The 15,710-nt window shown below is 45.7% G+C and overlaps 1 protein-coding gene across 22 annotated transcripts in view; it reads left to right on the plus strand.

Moving 5' to 3' along the window:
• The window catches only part of tcf7l2 (transcription factor 7 like 2), a 103,766-nt gene that overhangs the window by 19,941 nt on the left and 68,115 nt on the right, over window positions 1-15,710 (plus strand). The window lies entirely within an intron of this gene.

Below are 15,710 nucleotides of genomic sequence, written 5' to 3' on the forward strand. Positions count from 1 at the left end.
GTGTTGACCACCTCCTTCATTCCCTCCAGGCATAGATGCATGCTAACATGTGAAAAACATGTGCTAAACCAATTCCAATAACATAATCCCAACTTTCAGTCATCTCAAATATTGGCAACCTGTATGCTTATTTTCAAGTGCACATGCTTCCCTGTCGACAAAATGATATAACACTCAAACAACACCCTGCTGCATATTTTCTTCCAGACGTTCGTAAAGTGACCTGGCAGCTGTTGAGAAGTAGGGAGGGAAGGGGGGGGGGGGGGTTAAGATCTCAGTAAGGTTTATATTCTTCCTCCTACTCCAGCGTCCTCTTTCTCCACTCATTCTTTCTCACTTTCTCTTATTCCTCCATCAACAGGGCTCATTATATGTTCTCTTCAGTGCCGCTCTCCACACCTTATTTTCCTTCATCTCTCAAGGCCGTGACTTTCAAGGAATCTGTAACTTGAAGATTGCAACCAGTAGCACACACCAAAGGGCTCACTGGAAGGCCAAACCGCACTGATGATATGCTGATGACGTGTTGTAGCCTAAGTGTCGGTGGCTCCTCCTAAGTTTCTCCACCCAACACCCGTATTTCTCTCGGGGATTCCACATCTTTGAATGCTTTGGAGACTCTGTTGTGTGAGAGTGCACGGGGCGGAGGGAGGTGAAAAGGGCTGCGGGTCGATCGAAGTCAAATTCAGGTGTGTCCTCCTGGCGTGCTCGGTGAGCTGGATGGCTGGCAGACCTGGGGTTGGAGGTGTGGGAGGGGCTGTCAAGAGGGGTGGAGGTTGGGTATATGTGTGAGGGGTGTGTGTGCAGGGGGGTGAGATCGACGGGATACGTGGGAAGGAAGGGCTTGCTGTCAGCCAGCTGGACCTCTTAATCCCACAGCCTTGGGGAAAGGGTGTGTGTGAGTGTGTGTATGTGTGTGTGTGTGTGTGGATTGTGTTTGTCTCGTAGAGATTTGTCAAGTTTAGCACACCTCTGCTCCCCTCTTTGGCCCAGCTGAGCCCGCAGTGTGTGTGTTGTGTGTTGTGTGTACGAGTGTTGTGTATGTAGTGTGAGACAACCAGGATTTCATGTGCACTGTGTTTACTGTAGTCCTCGCTTTTAACGGCACACTGTATATTTATGTCGAGACGACACAGCCTCTCGCCCCCTTGATGTTGGAGAGGCGCTGGGGGTTGGTGCGAGGTGGAAGTGGAGGGGGGGGGGGGGGGTCGAGAGAGGTGTCCCGTGTNTCGCTTTTAACGGCACACTGTATATTTATGTCGAGACGACACAGCCTCTCGCCCCCTTGATGTTGGAGAGGCGCTGGGGGTTGGTGCGAGGTGGAAGTGGAGGGGGGGGGGGGGGGGGTCGAGAGAGGCTGTCCCGTGTTGCTTGTTGATGCTGGGGGAGTGAGGGGGGGACGTTGTGAGGGCAACAAACACTGCCAGCACCCCCCGCTCCACCCCATCCCATCATGCCCTGCCCTCTCCGAGTATCAATAGGGTATCCTCGAAAACCAGTGTGTGCACTTTATCCCGTTCTACGTCATACTGTAACTAACTGGCTGATTGCGTCATCCCCTTGTCATTCATTAGACACAAAACATACTATTTAGCCACATTCCATGCAAGCTTCCTCTCTCTTTTTTCCTGCTCCCGACCCTCTCTCTCTCTCTCTGTCTCTGCCCCACTCTCTCTCTTTTGGCGTAGACTTTTGCATATATCACAGGCTGGCAGGCTAAGAGCTTGGGACTTCCCCACGCCACACTCCAAGCCTTTGATCCTTTGCTTTGGAGGTAACATCAAAAGGAGAGGCATAGAAAGGCAGCTACTACTGTGAAGTTCAATGTTCAACTTGATGGNCCCCCCCCCCCCCCCCCCCCCCTCCCTCCCTCACCTCCCTCCTCCCGCTGCTCCCTCGATCCCTTCGCTGCATCCCTCAGCTGACAAAAACACACAGTTTGTAGCCAAGGGTTTTTTTTCCTGTGCCTCTGACCTCACCTCCATAGAACCTATCTGGCACAAAACAAGACCTCCTCCCCGTAAAAACTCCGATATACAGATGGTGTACACAAAGATTCAGTCGTTTCTTTTTGATGGTGTGGTAAAAGGTGCAGTTCCAGCGGTCCAGCCCTTCCCTTCCCTTTCTCTCTGTTTCTTCCACTCTGCGTGTGTGTATGGATAACATGCAGCATCCTATGTTGCAGCTGGTTGCATCAATGCCGAGCCCAGGCCCATTGCAACAGCGGTGCCAGATAGGTTAGCGGGAGGAAAAGGGCATCACGCCATATTGTTTTCTGCACGCCCTCACTGTGCATGGATCCATCCTTACACTCAACGTCACTTCTCCTGAATGTGAGGAAAAGAGATGTGCTCAGAGGAGGAGAAAAAAACAGACCTTTTCTCTGCTTTCTTTCGGCTGCTTTGGTTGCCGTGTTGACACAGGGCACGGAAAGCTTGCAATCATTCGCTCACAGGAAAACAAGTGATTTTCATAATGAACGCCTCGACTGACTTTCTTATGCAAACTCTCTAAATTAAGGCAGTATCAGATGATGCCATGCATTCCAGGTCAAAGCCAGGCTTTTCTGTGGCGTAGTCAACTGTATTTAAATGACACAGACTTGATAAGGCGATCCAGAAAGCTGAGGTGCTCCACTAAATGCTTTTTCGTCTTTTATGAGCTTCCCTGTCTGACTGTGCCAATTAGCAAAGGCGTGTGGCCTGCTTTTCTTCTCCTCTTTTTCCTGCTCCAGCTCTCTTTCTAGATAGACGCTCTCTATCATGCTCCCGCGCGCACACACACACCGCCGTACACACACCAAGCACACGTTTGGTGTATCATTAGCTTAGTGTGCGGGGAGGCGTGCGAGCCCGGGCTCTCCCCTGCCTTATCTCCATGTCAATCACAGCGTGTGTGTGAACATCAGTTGTAATGATCTCCATCCAGCCTGTCGGTGCGTGTTAGCGCCTGGCTTCCCTCGCCCCCGGAGCAAGCCGTTCCCTAGCTAATAGATGCAAAATTAAGCTGATCAATAGATGGCCTCAGCTCATTATTGACATGTTATCGCGGCGTGGGATTTTTGTGCGGGGGTTTTATACAGTGCTAGCTGGAGAGATGCAAGGCAAGAGGAGGAGAAAAAAAAAAAGTTAGCTGTCTTCTCCAAATGGCTCAGGCCACTTTGTTTCAACCCTGTGATGATATTACATTAAGCTAATTTATTCAATCGTATGCATGTAATGTTTTATATGCTAAAGCCCTTTTCTATTTATATTACTTGTCCTATTGGAAGAGTAATCACCTGCTCAGTGGTAGGAAATGAGATGGAGACTTTGTAAAACGCCATATTAAAGATTCATCAATAATTGGCATGTGTGCTGCTGTTTGTGTTGCGGGGGAGGAGGGTGGTGGGGGGGCTCTTATGGACGGATCACCACGTGATTGAGCTAAGTGGTAATTAACCATGAGAGAGGTGTGTGTGCGTGTCTTTCTCGGTGTGTGCGTGAAGATGCTGCAGTGTGTCAGGGAAAGGTGGGTATGCAGAGGGTAAAGTGGGGGCTGCAGCACTGACAGAGTTTATTTGGAGGTGAGCGCCGAGGGCACGTGGTCAGGTTATGGAGGGACGTGGGGGAGAGCCACCCACTCTGGCCCGAGCTACACAGCCGCCTCCCTTGACCCTCCTCAGGTCTTATTGTCATGGAAGCATCTCTCATTTTAATGAGCTCCAATAACCAAGCCCTTATTACTTATTTATTCATTAAGCCACCGTGGCAAAGCGGCAGCACCCCCACTGTGTGAGTGTGCATGTAATTGCTTGTGTGGGACCCCCCCCCCCCTTCCCACATGCACGATATCATAGTAAATACCATGTTGCGTAACAACAAGTTAAGTTAAAGCTAAATGAACCTAAAATAGATGGATGAATGAGCCTAGATGGTCGGGTTATGAATCAATAACCTGAAACTATATTTGAGATTTGCGCCGAAACCCTTAAAATCCTGGGCTTTAGGTATGCTGAGGGAGTAGGCCTCATGAATATGGAGGCTGAACTGCTTCAAGGTGTATGTGCAAGTGTGAAAGAGACACAAAACAGACTGAATGTTTGTTGGTTTCTTATGATGCGTTTGTGAAGATTAATTGCCTGTTGGTACAGCGTGTGTGTGTGTGAGTGTGTGTGAGACACCTTCAAAATAATGCTTTCTGATTGATGAATATGCGTAGGTGGAATTGTGTGATAGCGTATAGTGTTTTCACAATATCGGAAGTCTTTGTGAAGCCTGAGAGTGTACACATTCTCTCCCTCTGAGGCATGTTTCATAGCTTCCTTATATCCAGTCTACCGTTTAACTAATTCATAGTGAACTCTCGCAGAACAAAACCAGACACCCAACATCAAGGGCAGCGTTCAGCTCTCCTCCAGCACAATACCAAATACAGCGTTCTCCAGCAGAACGTGGGCGCTGCAATCAGCTTAGTTTTTCTCCCTCAGCAGAGCTCAGCTGCTGTTCACCTTTTTTAACTCTCCCCTCCACGCCCCAAACCCTGCTTCCTGCAAACAAAGGTAAGCATGTAGTGTGTGTGCACGAGTTGCCCAACCTCTTCTCCTCCTACCCCCTGGCCTGGCCTTGCGTAAGGGGCCCAGACACACCTAGGCCTGCAGACGTGCCTGTTCACCTCCATGTAGCCTTTAAGTAGGTCAGTGTGTACGAGACTGCAACCAGGAAGGTCCGGGACCTGATCTTTGACCCGCCAATCCCATCAGCCTACTTCCTCTGAGCTGTGGGTCCTCCACTCACTACCATAACAACAATGCTGATTTAATTACACAGAATGTACACAACAACAATTACTGTCAATACATTTAGGTAATAGTTCAAGCAGATGTTGACATGCATCTCAGTAATCAAGCTGCTTCATGCTCAAGTTGATGCATGAAGCCTACGATCTGATATAAAAAAAGGCAACTGGATTTTCTGTTTGAACCTTGAGGACTTTTCACAACTCATCCAAGATGCTTATTAGTTCTCAGCATTGATATGCAACTAAATGTCCCCAACAAAACCAGTCAATCCAGTTGCCTTTTGAATAAGTACATCTTGATATCCGGTTACACGGATGACTGAAAATCTTCCCAACAAGAAAAGTAGAGGGACTTGTATATCATGCTGATGATTTGATATAGCACCTTAACACACACCTTTAGTCGAGGGTTTAGCAGTAAATTAAAAAATGTTTTGGTCTCATGCCAAAAAGACGAGCCTCGTCTGTGCTGCTCTTATTTTTTGGAATAACTGTGCACTTTGCATCCGGATATCTTTTCAGCATTTTTTAACCAAATACCAAGAAGTATTGACGAGTATTCCCACTCTGTTAATTCATTAACTGTGATTACAACCTTAACAGTAGTAGGGTGATATAGAGAAAATCAAATATCACAATAATATTTTTGACCTAATACCTCAGTTGAGTATTGGTGCTTTCACAAAATATTTACACAATGAGATTTTTAAAAAATAATCATCACTTATGTGGATAAAATGATTATGAAGTGGGTAAAGGCAAATAATAGACCGAATCACAACATTTGATTGATTGACAATCCCAGTATCACATACATAAACTGAAACAGCCCTGAGCAAACGCTGCCTTAACTGGTTACTTTTTAGCCAACTGAAAAACATCAATATCGCTTTAAGTGTACACCATATTTGTTATATTTTTCACTGCTTCACCTTGCTTTCAGACGGGAAACTGAAGCCGTTACCTCAAGGCCACCAGACTCCTTTGACAAAAACATTTATTTTACGAAGCAGAATACGGGAGTTGTTGGTCTACTGCTGCGTTGATTGGTTTAAGAAGTAAGGTAATGCAGAGAAAGTATTCTGAATATAGTGTATATTTAAACTGATATTAATATGTTAGGTGGCTGTAATAAATTTTATTGTGGCCCCATCCACAGCAGTATATGTCTTAGCTTCCTTGTCAGTAGATTTATTTTAGCAAAGCAACATAGTACATCAAATAAGTACAGCACAAACGTCAGATAAGTCGGACCACAATGTTTAACTATATATCTTTTAAACATTATAGTTACAGCTTAAAATGACAGCAGAAATAAACAAGACTGCAGATTTCACATGCTCTATGCATATCAGTTGGCAGTTGTCTACCTGGAAGTGATTGTTGTTAGAGCGATGTCACGGTGATTCGGTCTATGGATCAAGAACAGTCTGGTATGTTAAGAAAATGACATCACTTTACTGCACTGGTTCCCAAATGGTCCAGCCACAGGGTCTAGATTTCCCCTACATCAGTAGTTCAAGGTCCACACAGTTTAATATATTCAGCGTCGTACTTGCGTTTGGCCATGTTGTCAAGCTAGTTTGCTGTCTTGTCAAGTCGCTGTCCAGTGTACAGCTGTTAAATTCATTGTACTTAAGAATAAAGTCTGTTTTGTACAAACTTGACACATTTGCAAGTCACTTGTGGTCCATTCAGAATGGACCTGTGACGCACTTAAGGACCGTGACCCATCAGTTGGGAACCACTGTTTCACTGTAATGCAACCTTTAAAACCAGGAAAAGACAACAGTTATGATATTGCTGTATTCAAAATCTAAGATGATATCTCGCCTCATATAATGATATAGATATATTGATATATTGCCCTACGAAGGAGTATTGACAAGTAATCCTCTGTTGATTAACTGGGATTACAACCGTAATTGGAATAAGTAAGACAACTCAATTAAGATGCATTGATTACCATTGCAATAAGAGATGTTTCAACACTAGTTGTTACATTCCCAATACCGATTCCGATACCTAGACTTGCGTGTCAGTCGATATCAAATAGTGATCCGATATCATTGCATTACAATACAATGAACTGTTGTAAACTGCTAACTTTGTATGGATGTGTAACGTTTGCTTTGTGCTTTGTAAAACATGAACAAATACATGTAGAGAATGAATGCCACAGAACTTTCCTTTATCCATTGTAAAATATTGCCAAACAGCTAAAGTCGCGCTATTTACCGAACATCAATTCTTCTTAGCTGCTCTGAAAAACAGTAGTTGCTGGTGTTTTAGAGCAGCAAAGATGAATGGATTTCCAGGGATGCTGCTGTTTAATCTGGGTGTGAAACTACTTCAAAGTTTATTATTAAATTATGTGGTATCAGATCGGTTCATAGAGTTATGTCCTTGCCGATACCCAATCCAGAATTTTAGGTAGTATCAGAGGCATTTCCAATACTGGTTTCGGTATCAGAACAACTCCAATCAGAGCTTCCAGCCTCATAACACACAACCTACTTGGTTTGTCACCCAAGTGGTCAGGGAAACCAATAAAAGCCCCCCAAAGCCTGAGTTATATTTATAGAAAGACAGAAAGACTAAAGGAAGGAAAGAAAGAGTCAGTCAGATAGCAGAGGAGCTCTGTGAAGCTGGAGAACCACCTGAAAGCAGAGGCATTCTGCAGCAGAGCCTGATGCTAAAGGTGCCAGAGCGCCTGTTCATTAGCGGGGCTGACGGAAGACCAGCCAGCTCCTGCTGGCCTTCACCCTCCCTGCCACAATATTTATAGAGCAGCCAAGAGATAGTCTTAATGACACAGGGAGAGGGACAGTGGGAAAGGGGGGGGAGGGGGCGCAGAAGTCAGAAATGGAACGCTGTTTACTTTCTGAGGCTTGTTGAGAAGTTGGTGTGTTTTGGACTGCAATCATGTCACCCTCACACTTCCTTTGAGAACGCTACATGTGCATCCAGGTGTGAGTAATCCCTGCTGTGGTCTGTCATCATCAAATCAGTTTAATCAAAGGAAGTGAACTGCATTTTTTACTAGACTTCAACAAGTGGACAGTTTTCTCTCCTTGTCATTATTGTAGAAAAAAATTTGTCGGCTACGTGTTGTGCAATCCTTTGAAACTTTCCGGTCAATCAGCTGGTGTTTGAACAGCACATTTGTCCACACTTGCTAAGTAAACAGTGTTCCAGCAAAGCCATACTTATCTCATGAACCAGTGTTTAAGAGAGCGAAACTAACTTCCAGAACAGGCCAGATAAAAGTTAAGTGTTCATGGAAATAAGTCAAAAGAAAGGACACCAAATACATCAGTTAAAAACGAAGCAATTGTCCCCTTTTTTTGTCAAAGACCTGCAATACTTTCTGAGATATTATGAACAATAGTGGTTTCACAAGCCTGTTTCTACAGCCTCGTTTTAAGGGGTGAGTAAAGTCTGAGCTGGGTGGAGAGGAAGGAGAGGTCATGCACACATTCTCTATGTGGAAAAAACAGGCTTATATGAAAAGTGTCAGGTTGAGTTTTTCTGCAAGAAAGAAAGAGAGAGAAGGGGAGTTTGAGGTGGAGGTGGAGATTGTTGGCAAAGGGAGTAGGGGTAGAGGAGGTGAGGAGGGGAGGTTTTGGATCAGGTCGGCGGCCCCAGTGCTGTCAGGGCCAGTGGAACCCCCAAGCGGTTCTGGCTTTGGAGTAAATATGGGCCCAGCGGACCCCTTCCCGCCCCAGGGCACACAAACCCCAGGCCTTCCCACATTCCACTTTTATTTTCCTGGTTGCAAAACGCCTCTGGCTATCAGAGCAGGTGGGGTGTGTTTTTTCTTTTCTTTAATATTTACTCATAAAATGTGCATTAGTAGAACCAAAGCAGCCATGATGGGCCCTCTTGTGTCTGCTAACTTTCTCCCAGTTTGGGCTTGGTATTCTTGAGCTCGACCGAATGTATCGTATAGCTGAGTGGGCTCTCTTTATAACCAGGGGGATTTCAAAGAGTCTGTGTTTCATTAAGCTTCTCCCTCCCTCAATTACAGAAAATTACTGCCCCCTCCCCAATAAATTACGTGTTTGCACAACCACGTGTCTTCTCTGGCACCTGTGAGCGAGGACAAAGACTGCCGGCAATATCCGCAACAGATCAAGACAATATGCTCAGCTCTCGTTTTTTAAAGGGATAAAATTGTAGTCAAACTGGATGAACTAATCTTTTAAGCTCTGTGCAGTTTACTTGCAGAGCTTTGAATGGGCTCCTCTTACTAGCCTTGATCATTTCAGACTTAAATAAAGCTCTTTAGAGTAGCGGTCTGATTGGTGTAATCTGCAAGCTGTCAATCCCATCTCTGAGCGCACTCCCAGAGGAGCCGCCGGGCCTGTCGACCAGCGTATGTTCAAATGTGGGTGAGCATTGTTGTTCAGGTGCGAATGCGTGAGTAAGCATGTACAGCATGTCAGAGGGGGGGTCGCTGTGAATGTACATGTGTTATCTGTATACACTGCGTATGACGTTCGTGTGGAGCTATGTCTGTCACATGAGGCGGCCACAGATGGGTCGAAGATCTGCCGGACTCTCCAGAGCAACACCCAGTATCCATATGCTGACTCTAAACCCAAGCTGCTATCTGTCTGTCTGTCTCTGCCTGTCTCCCCTCCTTTCTCACATTGCTCACATGGCTGGGAGGCTTGATGAAGCCCCGGTGGTCCTCATCATCTGTCCCTTGGTTCCCCTGCTGGAAAGTGGACCAGTGTTTGCGAGCCACATTGGCACATAAGGAGCTCTGTTTGTTTGATTGGTCTGAAGCCCTCTGCTCTTAATCCAAAACAAAACGAACAAGCCGTGCGATGGCTGCTGCTCCAGCCGCCAGGCTGCATGTGATAAACACATCAGATGGGGGCTTGATGGAAAAGGAGCTGGTTGTTGACCAGAAACGGGCAGAACAATCCTGCACTTTGTGTGTTTGTCATTCACACTAAAAAATGTATGAGCAAGACCTTCTCCCCCTCCTTTGTCAATACGTATTGACGTTTGGTTAATGTTTGATAGGATGTGGAAAAAATGCTTTATATTTGGGAGGATCAGAGTCGAATGCTGGTACCAGGAAGGAGTGTTTTAGGCCAAATTGCTTCTGCGCCAGCTTGTTGAATTAGTAACAGCAGTGGTGGGAGCTGGTGTGCAGACGTGTGAGGATGATGTGTGAGCGCTCAGGATGCCCCTCCAATTGTCTCCAGCCCGCTTCCCCTCTGCCACGAGCTGTGACACCGGGACCAGGGCCCCAGCTTGTTTTCACTGCGATGACAGTCAGTGTGGATCTGGGTTAACACTCATAACATGCCAGACCTTGGTGCAGCAGCAGTAACTCACATTTGGGTGAGTAGTCCAGCGTGCAAATAGAAAGCACCTGCTCGAACGTAGTATAGTAAAAAACAAATAGTGCTGAAACAAGAAGCAGATTATTTTATCAACAGAAAATGAATCAGTGGTTCAGACTCGGGATGTTAGCAATTACTAACCGTGAATTGGTTAACCACCAAGAATATGTGTCTGCTTACACATGTCGGTCTATAGGTTAATTTTGCTGTTTTACATTTTGCACTGTGCACCACGTGGCTCTGGTAGGAGCTAGTGAGCACGCTAGCACCACTCGTAACGCTGTCCCAACCCAACAGCGTTGCTGTGGAAACATGGTGGCCACCCTCCGCGCTCCCCCAAAGTTGCCCCAGTTAGTAAACGGCTCAGTTTTAAGTAGCAAACCCCCTTTAGCATTGTTAACTGTCACTGTTAGCTCTGTTTGCACTGTTAGCAGTGTCAGCACAGCCAGTGGTGCTAACACTGCTAAAGAGGCTTTGCGTCTCAAAATGAAGCTGCTCACTCGCTGGGGTGACTTGGGGGAGAGTGGACGATGGCCACCATGTTACCGCAGCAACACCGTTGGTCGGTCCCACCAACTTATTGACATTACCAGCTGTAGTCGGTAAGTGACCGATGCCACTAGCTAACATTAGCTCACACGCGACCCGTTTGGAGTGTAGTGCAGAGCGACCAAGGCTAGCGTTAACTAAGTATCGCAGCCTGGAGGATGGGCATTGTTGACTATGCATGTCAGTGTGGCTAGCTGTCTGTCTGTTAGCAAAGCCAACAGAAAATAAAATAAAAGGCGAGATATTTACCACACAAAACATGAACAGTTTCCGACCTCATAATGGGTAGTGCTTTGAAATGCGGAGCTAAAGCTCATTGAGTCAACGGAGCACAGGACTAAAAGGAAAGGCCTCTTGTATTTTACGTCATTTCGCTCTTTTTTTCTCCTAAAAAATTAACTGGTTAGTTACCTGTAAATAGGTGTCGGGCTATGAAGCAAAAATCACCTAATCTGACATCCCTAGTTCTGGCTTCTTTTATTGTGAGGATGTATTTTGGTTTTGACAGTTGGTTAGACAAGAAAATCATTTTGAAGACATCACCTTGGGACCCTGGGGTCTGGGAACAGGCACACTGTCTGGCTGATTTTACAGAAGTTAACAGTTAATTGAAAAAAGAACAGACACAATAATCAATAATGAAAATAATCATTAGTCATAGCCCCTGTAAACACCTCCCAGCAGCCCCCTCCTTGTGCTTGGGAAAGCAGTAGAGGACAGGCAAATCGGAACAGTGAGAGTGAGTTCATCCCTCTGTAAGGATTTAGAGGACTCCCTTGTCTTTCACTTCATCAGAGACAATTGAGTCATTCAGCTCCCATTGTGAGGCTGGCCAGGCGAGGAGGGGCGCGGGGCAGGGGAAGAGAGAAGAGGGGAGACTGAAAGGGAGAGGGGAGAAGGAGAAGCCGTCTGCTGCACAACCCGAAGCACAGCCACTGGGTGGCTCTTACAGGGTGGGGGGGGGGGGTGGGTCTGTCAAGGGGTCGTGTTAGTGTTTGTGTGTGTGGGAGGGATGGGGGTGGAGGGGGGCAGGAAGAGAGACAGAGGAGAGGAGAGAGTTATCCTAGAACTCCGGAGCAATTTGTCACATTGGAATGGCTCTTGAGTTACCCGGGGGGCCCCCCTCATAGTGGGAGAGTTTTCAGGTCGCAGAGTGGGGAACAGGGAGGGGCTTGGAGCAGCAGAGAGGGGTCAGAGGTCATGGCCTACTCAAGCCCAGGCGGTGCGTCGGTTAGCAGGGCAGGCGGGCGGGCGGAGGAAGAGGAAGGAGGCCAAGAAGGGGGTGGTCGGAAAGCCCGGTGCTTGCCAGGGCTCCGTTTTCCTTGGCATGCTTGTAAAACCTGCAGGAGAGATTAGTGTGTGAGAACATTTGCAATAGCAGGGCTGAAGTGGAGCCACTTGTCAGGGCATGCGCTGCGGCACCCTCCCTCTCTCTGTTGTCTTCCAGTGTCTCTCTACCCCGCCGCCACACTCGGGGGGTGTCACCTTCACGCTCCTTACCCACCTACTCAGTATGTCCTCTCGCTCGACCCCTTCTCCGGCTGCAGCTGCGTTTGAATATTTGCATGTGGGAGCATGTGTGCACACGCGATGGCAGGACTTTCCCATGACTGGATTCACAGTTCCCCCCGTCTTCTAGCCCCCCTGGCACCAATGGACACTGTCTTGAATTACCTCATAGATGACAGCAGCCCCGTCACTCTCTTCCTCCTCTTTTACTGTTACAACACCACCCTGTCCACCCCCCCTCTTCTCCCCCTCTCTCCCCTTCATGGCAATTAATACCCAGTGTGGGGGGTCCATAAAAACCCACAAGACCTCAACTCTGGAGTTTTTACAACCTTTCCTTTTTCCACTCTCAGGACATACAAACAAGCATAAACAAACCCAGTTTTTTAGCAATAAAAACCTTCCCGGGGTCATAAATGAGTGGTAGTGGTGGAGAAAGACCAGGCAGCAAACAGTTTTTTCCCTTGCATGGGCTGTAACCGAGGACATGGAGTCAATAACTCCCTCCAGCGTCTACCACTGGCAGGCACCCCACAGTGAACTCTTCGCTAATTACCACTGATTTAGACACAGTCTCAGGAAGGGTCGCGACACACTCCCTCTCTGACCAGCTCTGACACACACACATACGCACACACACAGCCTCAGACATGCATACAAACTAGCCGTCACCCTTGCTGGATGGCAACACAAAGAAATTGAATCTAATGTACCTGCATCACTATACAACTGCTACCAGAGAGACATAGCTTAGTTTCCTCTGCGCTTCATAGATTGTGTAGAATAATCACTGATGGTATCATTTATAAAACAGCTGACTTTATGTCACCAAGTGCCAAAATGTGATTCTGGGATTTTGGCCAATAGTGATAGTGAGATAATTATGAAGTGTAACAGGATAGCAGGAACTGTCTTAGATTTTATATCATTATTGCAAAGAAGCACATGATCTCAATCACTCAAGAAATACAAGCGAATAGGATTCAGATAGCGTCTCCAAATGTGGGTATCAGGCGGTGGAAAGTGTTTGGATTTCTCAATCATGTCGAAGGTTTATGTGCAAATGGCATCACAGGTCCAGATCCAAGTCCAAGTTGACCTGTCAGACTGTTTTTAGGGGGATATTTGCTGCGGCTTATATGGATGCCCATCGAAATGACTCTACCTTTGTGATAGTACGGGAAGCAAAGGTTATAAAACAGGCCTTTTACCCACTTTTGTACAACCCCAATTTAAAAAATGTTGGGAAGCTAAAAACCAAATGCAATGATTTGCAAATCCTTTCTGATGTACAACAGAGGAAATAAGTATTCAGCTTGTCAGAGTTATTTTTCAATATTTCAAGTGCAGCTTTTCACATGAAATTGAGACCGGACATTGGTATTGACTCAATAAAACTACTCTGACAGACATTTCAATTCATAAAAATTATGTGCACTAAAGTGGAATGACAGGGAAAAAAAGCATTGAGTACACTAACTTGAATTTATTTAATACTTGGAGAAGCTTTTGCTCGCAATGCTAGTTTCAACACGCTTCCTGTCTGGAGAAACTGATCTCTCACGGTGTTCAGATAAGATTTTGGTCCACTCTTTGTCACAGACAGTCTTTAAATCTTACAATTTCTTCAACAGTTCATGTCTTAAGTTCCCAAATGCTTACTGAGTGTTGTTAAAAGAAAAGGTGATGTGACAAAGGGGTAAACATGCCCCTGTCCCAGCTTTTTGGAACATGTCACAGGCATCAAATTCAGCATGATTCAGAATGCTACGTAGCGTCCCCACTTTTTGGAATTGGCCAGCACCAATGGTTGTTCCTATTCTTTCCTTTGGTTTTTTTGAGACAAACTATTTTACTGCCAAAATTAGGCTTTTTCATTTGAGCACGTGAACCTTAAACTGTCTTTCTCAGTAAGCGCTTCAGTGCTCCACCTAGGTTAACTGCTCTGGTCATTCTACCACCTGCCACCACACCAAATTCCCTTCTCAAATGTAACACTTGTAGTTTCTTGGAAGTGTCTTCAAATATCTGTCAGTTACTTTATATTTATCATTCCAAAGGCCACATGATCCTATCTTGCCATTCGTTCAAGATCCGCCGCACTGGTCTCATTTTAATAAGAAAATACTTCACTTTTAAAGCTGGTTTGCCCGTTACGCCTGTTATTTTCTTTTTCCAAAACAGTGGTGAAGAACACCAAGAGCAAATGCCAAGAGCTGAGTTTTCATTAAAACAAAATTATGACTGGTGTGTTAACTGCATGCCAAATTAATCAGAGCACACGGGGCCAAATTGCCTCCAAAGTTATTACTGGTTGCTGACAAGCCATGTAGCATTTAAAAGGCTATTTTTTGAGTCCAGCACTGTGCTCGCGTCTCATAAAACGCACCAGGGGCTACATCACATCATTTCCAGCGAACCTCACAGAGAACAATGAGGGCAAAAGAGCAAAACATTGAATCCGTCACCACATTAGCGTGATGTCAACCTTTTTGTACCGACAACTGTGCAATCTTCACTTCACCTGTACAGCTGACTTTTGTAGGTTAGATAACAGAGCTTTGAGTGTCCTGCTATTACCACATACATGTGAACTAACCACAGACACTTGTCTTGCACATGGACTCATGCTGCTGGAGAATGAATATAGGGGATAGATTGGAATGGATGTTCTAAAATATCAAGATTTTTTGGCCTGGTGAGGTGTTCCTATTGGCCAGGCTGGTACAATTATATGGGAAACACTGGGCTTTTTTTCTTAGTATGTATTATATTTAGTATTTCTTGGATTAAACCCATTTAAATTGAATGCAAATCCAGAACTGCCATCACTTATGTAGCCACTGAGGCTAATATCTGAATGTAATGGAACTTCTGCTGACTCAGGAGTTCACATTTTTTAGGCCCTTCATCCCTTAGCGCTCATTTCAAAGGACTTAAGAGCTGAAACAGCTGCTGTGACCTTTCCCTCAAACTAGGTGGCCTTGACATTGACAAGCAGAGTCTGGACCACATGCTATAGCAAGGTCAACACCAGGCTGACACATCTACAGAGAATTTGCTGTTTTGATTCAATGTGAATCTGCGCAAACAACGTGTTCTTTAATGACAGTAAATTGTTTTATTATGATTTAAATATATTAAGATGAGGACACCAGCTCAGTCCTGTTCATTTTAGGTAGAAGGCACAAGGTAGTTAGATTAAGGAAAACAGTCAACACAGCACATGTCATCAAATTAAAAGGACTCCACCCAGTTTATAACACAGACAGATGTTTCTCATGACCCTTGTTTCTGCTTATCTGTTGTTCTGTGCTTGTGTGTGTGTGTGTGTGTGTGTGTGTGTGTGTGTGTGTGTGTGGGAGAAAGAGGGAGAGACTTCTGATAGAGGCCAAGTCAATCATTTATGGGAGCAGTCAGGAGGTTTAGCCCCAGAGGAGTGTGGTGAGACGCCACGCTTTAACCTCTTTATGGGCTCCAGTAAAAGTCTGACAACAGTCACATTTATGA

The sequence above is a fragment of the Epinephelus moara genome, chromosome 13, assembly GCF_006386435.1.
Source record: "Epinephelus moara isolate mb chromosome 13, YSFRI_EMoa_1.0, whole genome shotgun sequence".
NCBI lineage: Eukaryota > Metazoa > Chordata > Actinopteri > Perciformes > Serranidae > Epinephelus > Epinephelus moara.